The sequence below is a fragment of the Ostrea edulis genome, chromosome 6 (assembly GCF_947568905.1).
Source record: "Ostrea edulis chromosome 6, xbOstEdul1.1, whole genome shotgun sequence".
NCBI classification, from domain to species: domain Eukaryota; kingdom Metazoa; phylum Mollusca; class Bivalvia; order Ostreida; family Ostreidae; genus Ostrea; species Ostrea edulis.
In genome coordinates this window covers 18,651,015-18,668,218 of record NC_079169.1, presented here as the reverse complement: position 1 = coordinate 18,668,218, position 17,204 = coordinate 18,651,015, and the positions used below count along the sequence as shown (strand labels likewise).

The 17,204-nt window shown below is 33.2% G+C and overlaps 1 protein-coding gene across 1 annotated transcript in view; it reads right to left on the bottom strand.

The window, feature by feature from the left end:
• Positions 1 to 17,204, bottom strand: part of LOC125683747 (isoamyl acetate-hydrolyzing esterase 1 homolog) — a 44,013-nt gene that overhangs the window by 7,158 nt on the left and 19,651 nt on the right. The gene's annotated exons all lie outside the window — the stretch shown is intronic.

Here is a 17,204-nt window from a genome sequence, read left to right as displayed (position 1 = left end):
TGACAAATCTTTATGCCCCTACTCCCAAAGAGAATTAATCACTGTTGTCTACATAAGTTTGTTTTCCTTGTTGTAATCACATATACACATACCGTCACTTTCAATTTTTCACTTTAAAGATGATCCTTCAGATGTTGTTTTAATGTACTATATCAATGGTGTTGTCATAATTGACCTTTGACCTATGGAGAGGGTTTATAAAGGCATTGTGTCTGCTGCCTAATCCTATTTATGTATGTAGTTTCAAATTCTATATATACATCAATAAAAAATTGTTCAAATGAATAAATAAAAATAATTTTTTTTTTTAATTTTTAGAAAATGGAAGGGGAGACGTCAGTTTCAGTGTGCTAAAACAATTCTTCCTAGTTTAGATTTGTATTCATAAAAAGGATTTGATGTTTCAAAATCACGGAAGCAGATACCTTCTGTAGTTGCATTCTCACATGTACATGTATATGAAAATAAATCAACAAATTGAAAATACAAAAATATGCAAAAACATTAGGTAGTGAAATAATTAAGTTATTCTTAAATTCTCCAATTTGGCTGACAGCTGTCGGGACATCTGGATGATGTTGGATGCGTTATAGAATACACGTGTGTACACGTCCTGTAATGATGATGTTGTGAGTTATAGAATACACATGTTTAAATGTCCTGTAATAATGATGTTGTGAGTTATAGAATACACATGTGTACACGTCTTGTAATAATGATGTTGTGTGTTATAGAATACACATGTTTAAATGTCCTGTAATAATGATGTTGTGAGTTATAGAATACACGTGTGTACACGTCCTGTAATAATGATGTTGTGTGTTATAGAATACACATGTTTAAATGTCCTGTAATAATGATGTTGTGAGTTATAGAATACACATGTGTACACGTCCTGTAATAATGATGTTGTGAGTTATAGAATACACATGTTTAAATGTCCTGTAATAATGATGTTGTGAGTTATAGAATACACGTGTGTGCACGTCCTGTAATAATGATGTTGTGTGTTATAGAATACACATGTGTACACGTCCTGTAATAATGATGTTGTGAGTTATAGAATACACATGTTTAAATGTCCTGTAATAATGATGTTGTGAGTTATAGAATACACATGTGTACACGTCCTGTAATAATGATGTTGTGTGTTATAGAATACACATGTTTAAATGTCCTGTAATAATGATGTTGTGTGTTATAGAATACACATGTTTAAATGTCCTGTAATAATGATGTTGTGTGTTATAGAATACACGTGTGTGCACGTCCTGTAATATTGATGTTGTGAGTTATAGAATACACGTGTGTACACGTCCTGTAATAATGATGTTGTGAGTTATAGAATACACGTGTGTACACGTCCTGTAATAATGATGTTGTGAGTTATAGAATACACGTGTGTACACGTCCTGTAATAATGATGTTGTGAGTTATAGAATACACGTGTGTACACGTCCTGTAATAATGATGTTGTGAGTTATAGAATACACGTGTGTGCACGTCCTGTAATAATGATGTTGTGAGTTATAGAATACACGTGTGTACACGTCCTGTAATAATGATGTTGTGTGTTATAGAATACACGTGTGTACACGTCCTGTAATAATGATGTTGTGTGTTATAGAATACACATGTTTACACGTCCTGTAATAATGATGTTGTGTGTTATAGAATACACATGTGTACACGTCCTGTAATAATGATGTTGTGTGTTATAGAATACACATGTTTAAATGTCCTGTAATAATGATGTTGTGTGTTATAGAATACACATGTGTACACGTCCTGTAATAATGATGTTGTGAGTTATAGAATACACATGTTTAAATGTCCTGTAATAATGATGTTGTGTGTTATAGAATACACATGTGTACACGTCCTGTAATAATGATGTTGTGAGTTATAGAATACACATGTTTAAATGTCCTGTAATAATGATGTTGTGTGTTATAGAATACACATGTGTACACGTCCTGTAATAATGATGTTGTGAGTTATAGAATACACATGTGTACACGTCCTGTAATAATGATGTTGTGTGTTATAGAATACACATGTTTAAATGTCCTGTAATAATGGTGTTGTGAGTTATAGAATACACGTGTGTACACGTCCTGTAATAATGATGTTGTGAGTTATAGAATACACATGTGTACACGTCCTGTAATAATGATGTTGTGTGTTATAGAATACACATGTTTAAATGTCCTGTAATAATGATGTTGTGAGTTATAGAATACACATGTGAACACGTCCTGTAATAATGATGTTGTGAGTTATAGAATACACATGTGAACACGTCCTGTAATAATGATGTTGTGAGTTATAGAATACACATGTGTACACGTCCTGTAATAATGATGTTGTGAGTTATAGAATACACGTGGGTGCACGTCCTGTAATAATGATGTTGTGAGTTATAGAATACACATGTGAACACGTCCTGTAATAATGATGTTGTGTGTTATAGAATACACATGTGTACACGTCCTGTAATAATGATGTTGTGTGTTATAGAATACACATGTGTACACGTCCTGTAATAATGATGTTGTGAGTTATAGAATACACATGTGTACACGTCCTGTAATAATGATGTTGTGTGTTATAGAATACACATGTGTACACGTCCTGTAATAATGATGTTGTCAGTTATAGAATACACATGTTTAAATGTCCTGTAATAATGATGTTGTGTGTTATAGAATACACATGTGTACACGTCCTGTAATAATGATGTTGTGAGTTATAGAATACACATGTGTACACGTCCTGTAATAATGATGTTGTGTGTTATAGAATACACGTGTGTACACGTCCTGTAATAATGATGTTGTGAGTTATAGAATACACATGTGTACACGTCCTGTAATAATGATGTTGTGTGTTATAGAATACACATGTGTGTACATCCTGTAATAATGATGTTGTGTGTTATAGAATACACATGTGTGTACATCCTGTAATAATGATGTTGTGTGTTATAGAATACACATGTTTAAATGTCCTGTAATAATGGTGTTGTGAGTTATAGAATACACATGTGTACACGTCCTGTAATAATGATGTTGTGTGTTATAGAATACACATGTGTGTACATCCTGTAATAATGATGTTGTGTGTTATAGAATACACATGTTTAAATGTCCTGTAATAATGGTGTTGTGAGTTATAGAATACACATGTGAACACGTCCTGTAATAATGATGTTGTGTGTTATAGAATACACATGTGTACACGTCCTGTAATAATGATGTTGTGAGTTATAGAATACACATGTGTACACGTCCTGTAATAATGATGTTGTGAGTTATAGAATACACATGTTTAAATGTCCTGTAATAATGATGTTGTGAGTTATAGAATACACATGTTTAAATGTCCTGTAATAATGATGTTGTGAGTTATAGAATACACATGTGAACACGTCCTGTAATAATGATGTTGTGTGTTATAGAATACACATGTTTAAATGTCCTGTAATAATGATGTTGTGTGTTATAGAATACACGTGTGTGCACGTCCTGTAATAATGATGTTGTGAGTTATAGAATACACGTGTGTACACGTCCTGTAATAATGATGTTGTGAGTTATAGAATACACGTGTGTACACGTCCTGTAATAATGATGTTGTGTGTTATAGAATACACATGTTTAAATGTCCTGTAATAATGATGTTGTGAGTTATAGAATACACATGTGTACACGTCCTGTAATAATGATGTTGTGAGTTATAGAATACACATGTTTAAATGTCCTGTAATAATGATGTTGTGAGTTATAGAATACACGTGTGTGCACGTCCTGTAATAATGATGTTGTGTGTTATAGAATACACATGTGTACACGTCCTGTAATAATGATGTTGTGAGTTATAGAATACACATGTTTAAATGTCCTGTAATAATGATGTTGTGAGTTATAGAATACACATGTGTACACGTCCTGTAATAATGATGTTGTGTGTTATAGAATACACATGTTTAAATGTCCTGTAATAATGATGTTGTGTGTTATAGAATACACATGTTTAAATGTCCTGTAATAATGATGTTGTGTGTTATAGAATACACGTGTGTGCACGTCCTGTAATAATGATGTTGTGAGTTATAGAATACACGTGTGTACACGTCCTGTAATAATGATGTTGTGAGTTATAGAATACAGGTGTGTACACGTCCTGTAATAATGATGTTGTGAGTTATAGAATACACGTGTGTACACGTCCTGTAATAATGATGTTGTGAGTTATAGAATACACGTGTGTACACGTCCTGTAATAATGATGTTGTGAGTTATAGAATACACGTGTGTGCACGTCCTGTAATAATGATGTTGTGAGTTATAGAATACACGTGTGTACACGTCCTGTAATAATGATGTTGTGTGTTATAGAATACACGTGTGTACACGTCCTGTAATAATGATGTTGTGTGTTATAGAATACACATGTTTACACGTCCTGTAATAATGATGTTGTGTGTTATAGAATACACATGTGTACACGTCCTGTAATAATGATGTTGTGTGTTATAGAATACACATGTTTAAATGTCCTGTAATAATGATGTTGTGTGTTATAGAATACACATGTGTACACGTCCTGTAATAATGATGTTGTGAGTTATAGAATACACATGTTTAAATGTCCTGTAATAATGATGTTGTGTGTTATAGAATACACATGTGTACACGTCCTGTAATAATGATGTTGTGAGTTATAGAATACACATGTTTAAATGTCCTGTAATAATGATGTTGTGTGTTATAGAATACACATGTGTACACGTCCTGTAATAATGATGTTGTGAGTTATAGAATACACATGTGTACACGTCCTGTAATAATGATGTTGTGTGTTATAGAATACACATGTTTAAATGTCCTGTAATAATGGTGTTGTGAGTTATAGAATACACGTGTGTACACGTCCTGTAATAATGATGTTGTGAGTTATAGAATACACATGTGTACACGTCCTGTAATAATGATGTTGTGTGTTATAGAATACACATGTTTAAATGTCCTGTAATAATGATGTTGTGAGTTATAGAATACACATGTGAACACGTCCTGTAATAATGATGTTGTGAGTTATAGAATACACATGTGAACACGTCCTGTAATAATGATGTTGTGAGTTATAGAATACACATGTGTACACGTCCTGTAATAATGATGTTGTGAGTTATAGAATACACGTGGGTGCACGTCCTGTAATAATGATGTTGTGAGTTATAGAATACACATGTGAACACGTCCTGTAATAATGATGTTGTGAGTTATAGAATACACATGTGTACACGTCCTGTAATAATGATGTTGTGTGTTATAGAATACACATGTGTACACGTCCTGTAATAATGATGCTGTGAGTTATAGAATACACATGTGTACACGTCCTGTAATAATGATGTTGTGTGTTATAGAATACACATGTGTACACGTCCTGTAATAATGATGTTGTCAGTTATAGAATACACATGTTTAAATGTCCTGTAATAATGATGTTGTGTGTTATAGAATACACATGTGTACACGTCCTGTAATAATGATGTTGTGAGTTATAGAATACACATGTGTACACGTCCTGTAATAATGATGTTGTGTGTTATAGAATACACGTGTGTACACGTCCTGTAATAATGATGTTGTGAGTTATAGAATACACATGTGTACACGTCCTGTAATAATGATGTTGTGTGTTATAGAATACACATGTGTGTACATCCTGTAATAATGATGTTGTGTGTTATAGAATACACATGTGTGTACATCCTGTAATAATGATGTTGTGTGTTATAGAATACACATGTTTAAATGTCCTGTAATAATGGTGTTGTGAGTTATAGAATACACATGTGTACACGTCCTGTAATAATGATGTTGTGTGTTATAGAATACACATGTGTGTACATCCTGTAATAATGATGTTGTGTGTTATAGAATACACATGTTTAAATGTCCTGTAATAATGGTGTTGTGAGTTATAGAATACACATGTGAACACGTCCTGTAATAATGATGTTGTGTGTTATAGAATACACATGTGTACACGTCCTGTAATAATGATGTTGTGAGTTATAGAATACACATGTGTACACGTCCTGTAATAATGATGTTGTGAGTTATAGAATACACATGTTTAAATGTCCTGTAATAATGGTGTTGTGAGTTATAGAATACACATGTGAACACGTCCTGTAATAATGATGTTGTGTGTTATAGAATACACATGTGTACACGTCCTGTAATAATGATGTTGTGTGTTATAGAATACACATGTGTACACGTCCTGTAATAATGATGTTGTGTGTTATAGAATACACATGTGTACACGTCCTGTAATAATGATGTTGTGTGTTATAGAATACACGTGTGTACACGTCCTGTAATAATGATGTTGTGAGTTATAGAATACACATGTGTACACGTCCTGTAATAATGATGTTGTGTGTTATAGAATACACATGTGTACATGTCCTGTAATAATGATGTTGTGTGTTATAGAATACACATGTGTACATGTCCTGTAATAATGATGTTGTGTGTTATAGAATACACATGTTTAAATGTCCTGTAATAATGATGTTGTGAGTTATAGAATACACGTGTGTGTACACGTCCTGTAATAATGATGTTGTGTGTTATAGAATACACGTGTGTGTACACGTCCTGTAATAATGATGTTGTGAGTTATAGAATATACGTGTGTACACGTCCTGTAATAATGATGTTGTGAGTTATAGAATACACATGTGTACACGTCCTGTAATAATGATGTTGTGAGTTATAGAATACACGTGTGTACACGTCCTGTAATAATGATGTTGTGAGTTATAGAATACACATGTGTACACGTCCTGTAATAATGATGTTGTGAGTTATAGAATACACATGTGTACACGTCCTGTAATAATGATGTTGTGAGTTATAGAATACACGTGTGTACACGTCCTGTAATAATGATGTTGTGTGTTATAGAATACACATGTTTACACGTCCTGTAATAATGATGTTGTGAGTTATAGAATACACATGTGTACACGTCCTGTAATAATGATGTTGTGTGTTATAGAATACACATGTGTACACGTCCTGTAATAATGATGTTGTGAGTTATAGAATACACATGTTTAAATGTCCTGTAATAATGATGTTGTGTGTTATAGAATACACATGTGTACACGTCCTGTAATAATGATGTTGTGAGTTATAGAATACACATGTGTACACGTCCTGTAATAATGATGTTGTGAGTTATAGAATACACATGTGAACACGTCCTGTAATAATGATGTTGTGAGTTATAGAATACATGTGTGTACACGTCCTGTAATAATGATGTTGTGAGTTATAGAATACACATGTGTACACGTCCTGTAATAATGATGTTGTGAGTTATAGAATACACATGTTTAAATGTCCTGTAATAATGATGTTGTGAGTTATAGAATACACGTGTGTGCACGTCCTGTAATAATGATGTTGTGTGTTATAGAATACACATGTTTAAATGTCCTGTAATAATGATGTTGTGAGTTATAGAATACACATGTGTACACGTCCTGTAATAATGATGTTGTGTGTTATAGAATACACATGTTTACACGTCCTGTAATAATGATGTTGTGTGTTATAGAATACACATGTGTACACGTCCTGTAATAATGATGTTGTGAGTTATAGAATACACGTGTGTGCACGTCCTGTAATAATGATGTTGTGAGTTATAGAATACACGTGTGTACACGTCCTGTAATAATGATGTTGTGAGTTATAGAATACACATGTTTAAATGTCCTGTAATAATGATGTTGTGAGTTATAGAATACACGTGTGTACACGTCCTGTAATAATGATGTTGTGAGTTATAGAATACACATGTTTAAATGTCCTGTAATAATGATGTTGTGAGTTATAGAATACACGTGTGTGCACGTCCTGTAATAATGATGTTGTGAGTTATAGAATACACATGTGTACACGTTCTGTAATAATGATGTTGTGAGTTTTAGAATACACATGTGTACACGTCCTGTAATAATGATGTTGTGTGTTATAGAATACACATGTTTAAATGTCCTGTAATAATGATGTTGTGTGTTATAGAATACACATGTTTACACATCCTGTAATAATGATGTTGTGAGTTATAGAATACACATGTGTACACGTCCTGTAATAATGATGTTGTGAGTTATAGAATACATGTGCACACGTCCTGTAATAATAATGTTGTGAGTTATAGAATACATGTGTACACGTCCTGTAATAATAATGTTGTGTGTTATAGAATACACATGTTTACATGTCCTGTAATAATGATGTTGTGAGTTATAGAATACACATGTGTACACGTCCTGTAATAATAATGTTGTGAGTTATAGAATACACGTGTTTACACGTCCTGTAATAATGATGTTGTGAGTTATAGAATACACGTGTGTACACGTCCTGTAATAATGATGTTGTGTGTTATAGAATACACGTGTGTACACGTCCTGTAATAATGATGTTGTGAGTTATAGAATACACGTGTGTGCACGTCCTGTAATAATGATGTTGTGTGTTATAGAATACACATGTGTACACGTCCTGTAATAATGATGTTGTGAGTTATAGAATACACATGTGAACACGTCCTGTAATAATGATGTTGTGAGTTATAGAATACACATGTGTACACGTCCTGTAATAATGATGTTGTGAGTTATAGAATACACGTGTGTGCACGTCCTGTAATAATGATGTTGTGTGTTATAGAATACACGTGTGTACACGTCCTGTAATAATGATGTTGTGAGTTATAGAATACACGTGTGTGTACACGTCCTGTAATAATGATGTTGTGTGTTATAGAATACACGTGTGTACACGTCCTGTAATAATGATGTTGTGAGTTATAGAATACACATGTTTACACATCCTGTAATAATGATGTTGTGTGTTATAGAATACACATGTGTACACGTCCTGTAATAATGATGTTGTGAGTTATAGAATACACGTGTGTACACGTCCTGTAATAATGATGTTGTGAGTTATAGAATACACGTGTGTGCACGTCCTGTAATAATGATGTTGTGAGTTATAGAATACATGTGTACACGTCCTGTAATAATGGTGTTGTGAGTTATAGAATACACATGTGTACACGTCCTGTAATAATGATGTTGTGTGTTATAGAATACACGTGTGTGTACGTCCTGTAATAATGATGTTGTGTGTTATAGAATACACGTGTGTGCACGTCCTGTAATAATGATGTTGTGTGTTATAGAATACACATGTTTAAATGTCCTGTAATAATGATGTTGTGAGTTATAGAATACACGTGTGTGCACGTCCTGTAATAATGATGTTGTGTGTTATAGAATACACATGTTTAAATGTCCTGTAATAATGATGTTGTGAGTTATAGAATACACGTGTGTGCACGTCCTGTAATAATGATGTTGTGAGTTATAGAATACACATGTGTACACGTCCTGTAATAATGATGTTGTGTGTTATAGAATACACATGTTTAAATGTCCTGTAATAATGATGTTGTGAGTTATAGAATACACATGTGTACACGTCCTGTAATAATGATGTTGTGTGTTATAGAATACACATGTTTAAATGTCCTGTAATAATGATGTTGTGAGTTATATAATACACATGTGTGTACGTCCTGTAATAATGATGTTGTGTGTTATAGAATACACATGTGTACACGTCCTTTAATAATGATGTTGTGAGTTATAGAATACACATGTGTACACGTCCTGTAATAATAGTGTTGTGAGTTATAGAATACACATGTGTACACGTCCTGTAATAATAGTGTTGTGAGTTATAGAATACACATGTGTACACGTCCTGTAATAATGATGTTGTGAGTTATAGAATACACATGTTTACACGTCCTGTAATAATGATGTTGTGAGTTATAGAATACACATGTGTACACGTCCTGTAATAATGATGTTGTGAGTTATAGAATACACATGTTTACACGTCCTGTAATAATGATGTTGTGAGTTATAGAATACACGTGTGTGCACGTCCTGTAATAATGATGTTGTGAGTTATAGAATACACATGTTTACACGTCCTGTAATAATGATGTTGTGAGTTATAGAATACACGTGTGTGCACGTCCTGTAATAATGATGTTGTGTGTTATAGAATACACATGTTTAAATGTCCTGTAATAATGATGTTGTGAGTTATAGAATACACGTGTGTGCACGTCCTGTAATAATAGTGTTGTGAGTTATAGAATACACGTGTGTGCACGTCCTGTAATAATGATGTTGTGTGTTATAGAATACACATGTGTGTACACGTCCTGTAATAATGATGTTGTGTGTTATAGAATACACATGTGTACACGTCCTGTAATAATGATATTGTGAGTTATAGAATACACATGTGTACACGTCCTGTAATAATAGTGTTGTGAGTTATAGAATACACGTGTGTGCACGTCCTGTAATAATGATGTTGTGAGTTATAGAATACACATGTTTAAATGTCCTGTAATAATGGTGTTGTGAGTTATAGAATACACATGTGTACACGTCCTGTAATAATGATGTTGTGTGTTATAGAATACACATGTTTAAATGTCCTGTAATAATGATGTTGTGTGTTATAGAATACACATGTTTAAATGTCCTGTAATAATGATGTTGTGTGTTATAGAATACACATGTGTACACGTCCTGTAATAATGATGTTGTGTGTTATAGAATACACATGTTTAAATGTCCTGTAATAATGATGTTGTGAGTTATAGAATACAGGTGTGTACACGTCCTGTAATAATAATGTTGTGTGTTATAGAATACACATGTTTAAATGTCCTGTAATAATGATGATGTGTGTTATAGAATACACATGTGTACACATCCTGTAATAATGATGTTGTGAGTTATAGAATACACATGTGTACACGTCCTGTAATAATGATGTTGTGAGTTATAAAATACACATGTGTACACGTCCTGTAATAATGATGTTGTGAGTTATAGAATACACATGTTTACACGTCCTGTAATAATGATGTTGTGTGTTATAAAATACACATGTTTACACATCCTGTAATAATGATGTTGTGTGTTATAGAATACACGTGTGTACACGTCCTGTAATAATGATGTTGTGAGTTATAGAATACACGTGTGTACACGTCCTGTAATAATGATGTTGTGAGTTATAGAATACACGTGTGTACACGTCCTGTAATAATGATGTTGTGAGTTATAGAATACACGTGTGTACACATCCTGTAATAATGATGTTGTGTGTTATAGAATACACGTGTGTGTACACTTCCTGTAATAATGATGTTGTGAGTTATAGAATACACGTGTGTACACGTCCTGTAATAATGATGTTGTGAGTTATAGAATACACGTGTGTACACATCCTGTAATAATGATGTTGTGTGTTATAGAATACACGTGTGTGTACACATCCTGTAATAATGATGTTGTGAGTTATAGAATACACATGTGTACACGTCCTGTAATAATGATGTTGTGAGTTATAGAATACACATGTGTACGTCCTGTAATAATGATGTTGTGAGTTATAGAATACACATGTGTACACGTCCTGTAATAATGATGTTGTGAGTTATAGAATACACATGTGTACGTCCTGTAATAATGATGTTGTGTGTTATAGAATACACGTGTGTACACATTCTGTAATAATGATGTTGTGAGTTATAGAATACACATGTGCACACGTCCTGTAATAATGATGTTGTGAGTTATAGAATACACATGTGTACACGTCCTGTAATAATAATGTTGTGTGTTATAGAATACACATGTTTAAATGTCCTGTAATAATGATGTTGTGAGTTATAGAATACACATGTGTACACGTCCTGTAATAATGATGTTGTGTGTTATAGAATACACATGTTTAAATGTCCTGTAATAATGATGTTGTGAGTTATAGAATACACGTGTGTACACGTCCTGTAATAATGATGTTGTGAGTTATAGAATACACATGTGTACGTCCTGTAATAATAATGTTGTGTGTTATAGAATACACATGTTTAAATGTCCTGTAATAATGGTGTTGTGAGTTATAGAATACACATGTGTACACGTCCTGTAATAATGATGTTGTGTGTTATAGAATACACATGTTTAAATGTCCTGTAATAATGGTGTTGTGAGTTATAGAATACACATGTGTACACGTCATGTAATAATGATGTTGTGTGTTATAGAATACACATGTTTAAATGTCCTGTAATAATGGTGTTGTGAGTTATAGAATACACATGTGTACACGTCATGTAATAATGATGTTGTGTGTTATAGAATACACATGTTTAAATGTCCTGTAATAATGGTGTTGTGAGTTATAGAATACATGTGTACACGTCCTGTAATAATGATGTTGTGAGTTATAGAATACACGTGTGTACACGTCCTGTAATAATGATGTTGTGTGTTATAGAATACACATGTGTACGTCCTGTAATAATAATGTTGTGTGTTATAGAATACACGTGTGTACACGTCCTGTAATAATGATGTTGTGAGTTATAGAATACATGTGTACACGTCCTGTAATAATGATGTTGTGTGTTATAGAATACACATGTTTACACGTCCTGTAATAATGATGTTGTGTGTTATAGAATACACATGTTTAAATGTCCTGTAATAATGATGTTGTGTGTTATAGAATACACATGTTTAAATGTCCTGTAATAATGATGTTGTGAGTTATAGAATACACATGTGTACACGTCCTGTAATAATGATGTTGTGAGTTATAGAATACACATGTTTAAATGTCCTGTAATAATGGTGTTGTGTGTTATAGAATACACATGTTTACACATCCTGTAATAATGATGTTGTGAGTTATAGAATACACGTGTGTACACGTCCTGTAATAATGATGTTGTGAGTTATAGAATGCACATGTTTAAATGTCCTGTAATAATGGTGTTGTGAGTTATAGAATACATGTGTACACGTCCTGTAATAATGATGTTGTGAGTTATAGAATACACATGTGTACGTCCTGTAATAATGATGTTGTGTGTTATAGAATACACATGTGTACACGTCATGTAATAATGATGTTGTGTGTTATAGAATACACATGTTTAAATGTCCTGTAATAATGGTGTTGTGAGTTATAGAATACATGTGTACACGTCCTGTAATAATGATGTTGTGAGTTATAGAATACACGTGTGCACACGTCCTGTAATAATGATGTTGTGTGTTATAGAATACACATGTGTACGTCCTGTAATAATAATGTTGTGTGTTATAGAATACACGTGTGTACACGTCCTGTAATAATGATGTTGTGAGTTATAGAATACATGTGTACACGTCCTGTAATAATGATGTTGTGTGTTATAGAATACACATGTTTACACGTCCTGTAATAATGATGTTGTGTGTTATAGAATACACATGTTTAAATGTCCTGTAATAATGATGTTGTGTGTTATAGAATACACATGTTTAAATGTCCTGTAATAATGATGTTGTGAGTTATAGAATACACATGTGTACACGTCCTGTAATAATGATGTTGTGAGTTATAGAATACACATGTTTAAATGTCCTGTAATAATGGTGTTGCGTGTTATAGAATACACATGTTTACACAACCTGTAATAATGATGTTGTGAGTTATAGAATACACGTGTGTACACGTCCTGTAATAATGATGTTGTGAGTTATAGAATGCACATGTTTACACATCCTGTAATAATGATGTTGTGAGTTATAGAATACACGTGTGTACACGTCCTGTAATAATGATGTTGTGTGTTATAGAATACACGTGTGTACACGTCCTGTAATAATGATGTTGTGAGTTATAGAATACACGTGTGTACACGTCCTGTAATAATGATGTTGTGAGTTATAGAATACACGTGTGTGCACGTCCTGTAATAATGATGTTGTGAGTTATAGAATACACATGTTTACACGTCCTGTAATAATGATGTTGTGTGTTATAGAATACACATGTGTACACGTCCTGTAATAATGATGTTGTGTGTTATAGAATACATGTGTACACGTCCTGTAATAATGGTGTTGTGAGTTATAGAATACACATGTGCACACGTCCTGTAATAATGATGTTGTGTGTTATAGAATACACGTGTGTACACGTCCTGTAATAATGATGTTGTGTGTTATAGAATACACGTGTGTACACATTCTGTAATAATGATGTTGTGTGTTATAGAATACATGTGTGTACACATTCTGTAATAATGATGTTGTGAGTTATAGAATACATGTGTACACGTCCTGTAATAATGATGTTGTGTGTTATAGAATACACGTGTGTGTACACGTCCTGTAATAATGATGTTGTGAGTTATAGAATACACATGTTTAAATGTCCTGTAATAATGATGTTGTGAGTTATAGAATACACGTGTGTGTACGTCCTGTAATAATGATGTTGTGTGTTATAGAATACACATGTGCACACGTCCTGTAATAATGATGTTGTGTGTTATAGAATACACATGTGCACACGTCCTGTAATAATGATGTTGTGAGTTATAGAATACACGTGTGTGTACGTCCTGTAATAATGATGTTGTGTGTTATAGAATACACATGTGCACACGTCCTGTAATAATGATGTTGTGTGTTATAGAATACACATGTGCACACGTCCTGTAATAATGATGTTGTGAGTTATAGAATACACGTGTGTGTACGTCCTGTAATAATGATGTTGTGTGTTATAGAATACACATGTGTACACGTCCTGTAATAATGATGTTGTGAGTTATAGAATACACATGTGCACACGTCCTGTAATAATGATGTTGTGAGTTATAGAATACACATGTGAACACGTCCTGTAATAATGATGTTGTGAGTTATAGAATACACATGTGCACACGTCCTGTAATAATGATGTTGTGTGTTATAGAATACACATGTTTACACGTCCTGTAATAATGATGTTGTGAGTTATAGAATACACGTGTGTGTACGTCCTGTAATAATGATGTTGTGAGTTATAGAATACACATGTGTACACGTCCTGTAATAATGGTGTTGTGAGTTATAGAATACACGTGTGTGCACGTCCTGTAATAATGATGTTGTGAGTTATAGAATACACGTGTGTGCACGTCCTGTAATAATGATGTTGTGTGTTATAGAATACACATGTGTGTACACGTCCTGTAATAATGATGTTGTGTGTTATAGAATACACATGTGTGTACACGTCCTGTAATAATGATGTTGTGAGTTATAGAATACACATGTGTACACGTCCTGTAATAATGATGTTGTGAGTTATAGAATACACATGTTTACACGTCCTGTAATAATGATGTTGTGAGTTATAGAATACACGTGTGTGTACGTCCTGTAATAATGATGTTGTGAGTTATAGAATACACATGTTTACACGTCCTGTAATAATGATGTTGTGAGTTATAGAATACAGGTGCGTGCACGTCCTGTAATAATGATGTTGTGTGTTATAGAATACACATGTGTGTACACGTCCTGTAATAATGATGTTGTGAGTTATAGAATACACATATTTACACGTCCTGTAATAATGATGTTGTGAGTTATAGAATACACGTGTGTGTATGTCCTGTAATAATGATGTTGTGAGTTATAGAATACACATGTTTACACGTCCTGTAATAATGATGTTGTGAGTTATAGAATACACATGTTTACACGTCCTGTAATAATGATGTTGTGAGTTATAGAATACACATGTTTACACGTCCTGTAATAATGATGTTGTGAGTTATAGAATACACGTGTGTGTACGTCCTGTAATAATGATGTTGTGTGTTATAGAATACACATGTTTACACGTCCTGTAATAATGATGTTGTGAGTTATAGAATACACGTGTGTGTACGTCCTGTAATAATGATGTTGTGAGTTATAGAATACACATGTTTACACGTCCTGTAATAATGATGTTGTGAGTTATAGAATACACGTGTGTGCACGTCCTGTAATAATGATGTTGTGTGTTATAGAATACACATATGTGTACACGTCCTGTAATAATGATGTTGTGTGTTATAGAATACACATGTGTGTACACGTCCTGTAATAATGATGTTGTGTGTTATAGAATACACATGTGTGTACACGTCCTGTAATAATGATGTTGTGTGTTATAGAATACACATGTGTGTACACGTCCTGTAATAATGATGTTGTGTGTTATAGAATACACATGTTTACACGTCCTGTAATAATGATGTTGTGAGTTATAGAATACACGTGTGTACACATTCTGTAATAATGATGTTGTGTGTTATAGAATACACGTGTGTGCACGTCCTGTAATAATGATGTTGTGTGTTATAGAATACACATGTGCACACATTCTGTAATAATGATGTTGTGTGTTATAGAATACACATGTTTAAATGTCCTGTAATGATGATGTTGTGAGTTATAGAATACACATGTGTACACGTCCTGTAATAATGATGTTGTGAGTTATAGAATACACGTGTGTACACATCCTGTAATAATGATGTTGTGAGTTATAGAATACACGTTTGTGTACGTCCTGTAATAATGATGTTGTGAGTTATAGAATACACGTGTTTACATGTCCTGTAATAATGATGTTGTGTGTTATAGAATACATTTGTGTACACGTCCTGTAATAATGATGTTGTGAGTTATAGAATACACGTGTTTACATGTCCTGTAATAATGATGTTGTGAGTTATAGAATACACATGTGTACACGTCCTGTAATAATGATGTTGTGAGTTATAGAATACACGTGTTTACATGTCCTGTAATAATGATGTTGTGTGTTATAGAATACATTTGTGTACACGTCCTGTAATAATGATGTTGTGAGTTATAGAATACACGTGTGTGTACACTTCCTGTAATAATGATGTTGTGAGTTATAGAATACACGTGTGTGTACACGTCCTGTAATAATGATGTTGTGTGTTATAGAATACACATGTGTACACATTCTGTAATAATGATGTTGTGTGTTATAGAATACACATGTTTAAATGTCCTGTAAGAATGGTGTTGTGAGTTATAGAATACACGTGTGTGCACGTCCTGTAATAATAATGCCTTTTTCAAAGAGTCATAAAGACGACTTTGGTTATGATATTTTGAATTAGTTTATTCATAAAAGATCTTTATTTCCACC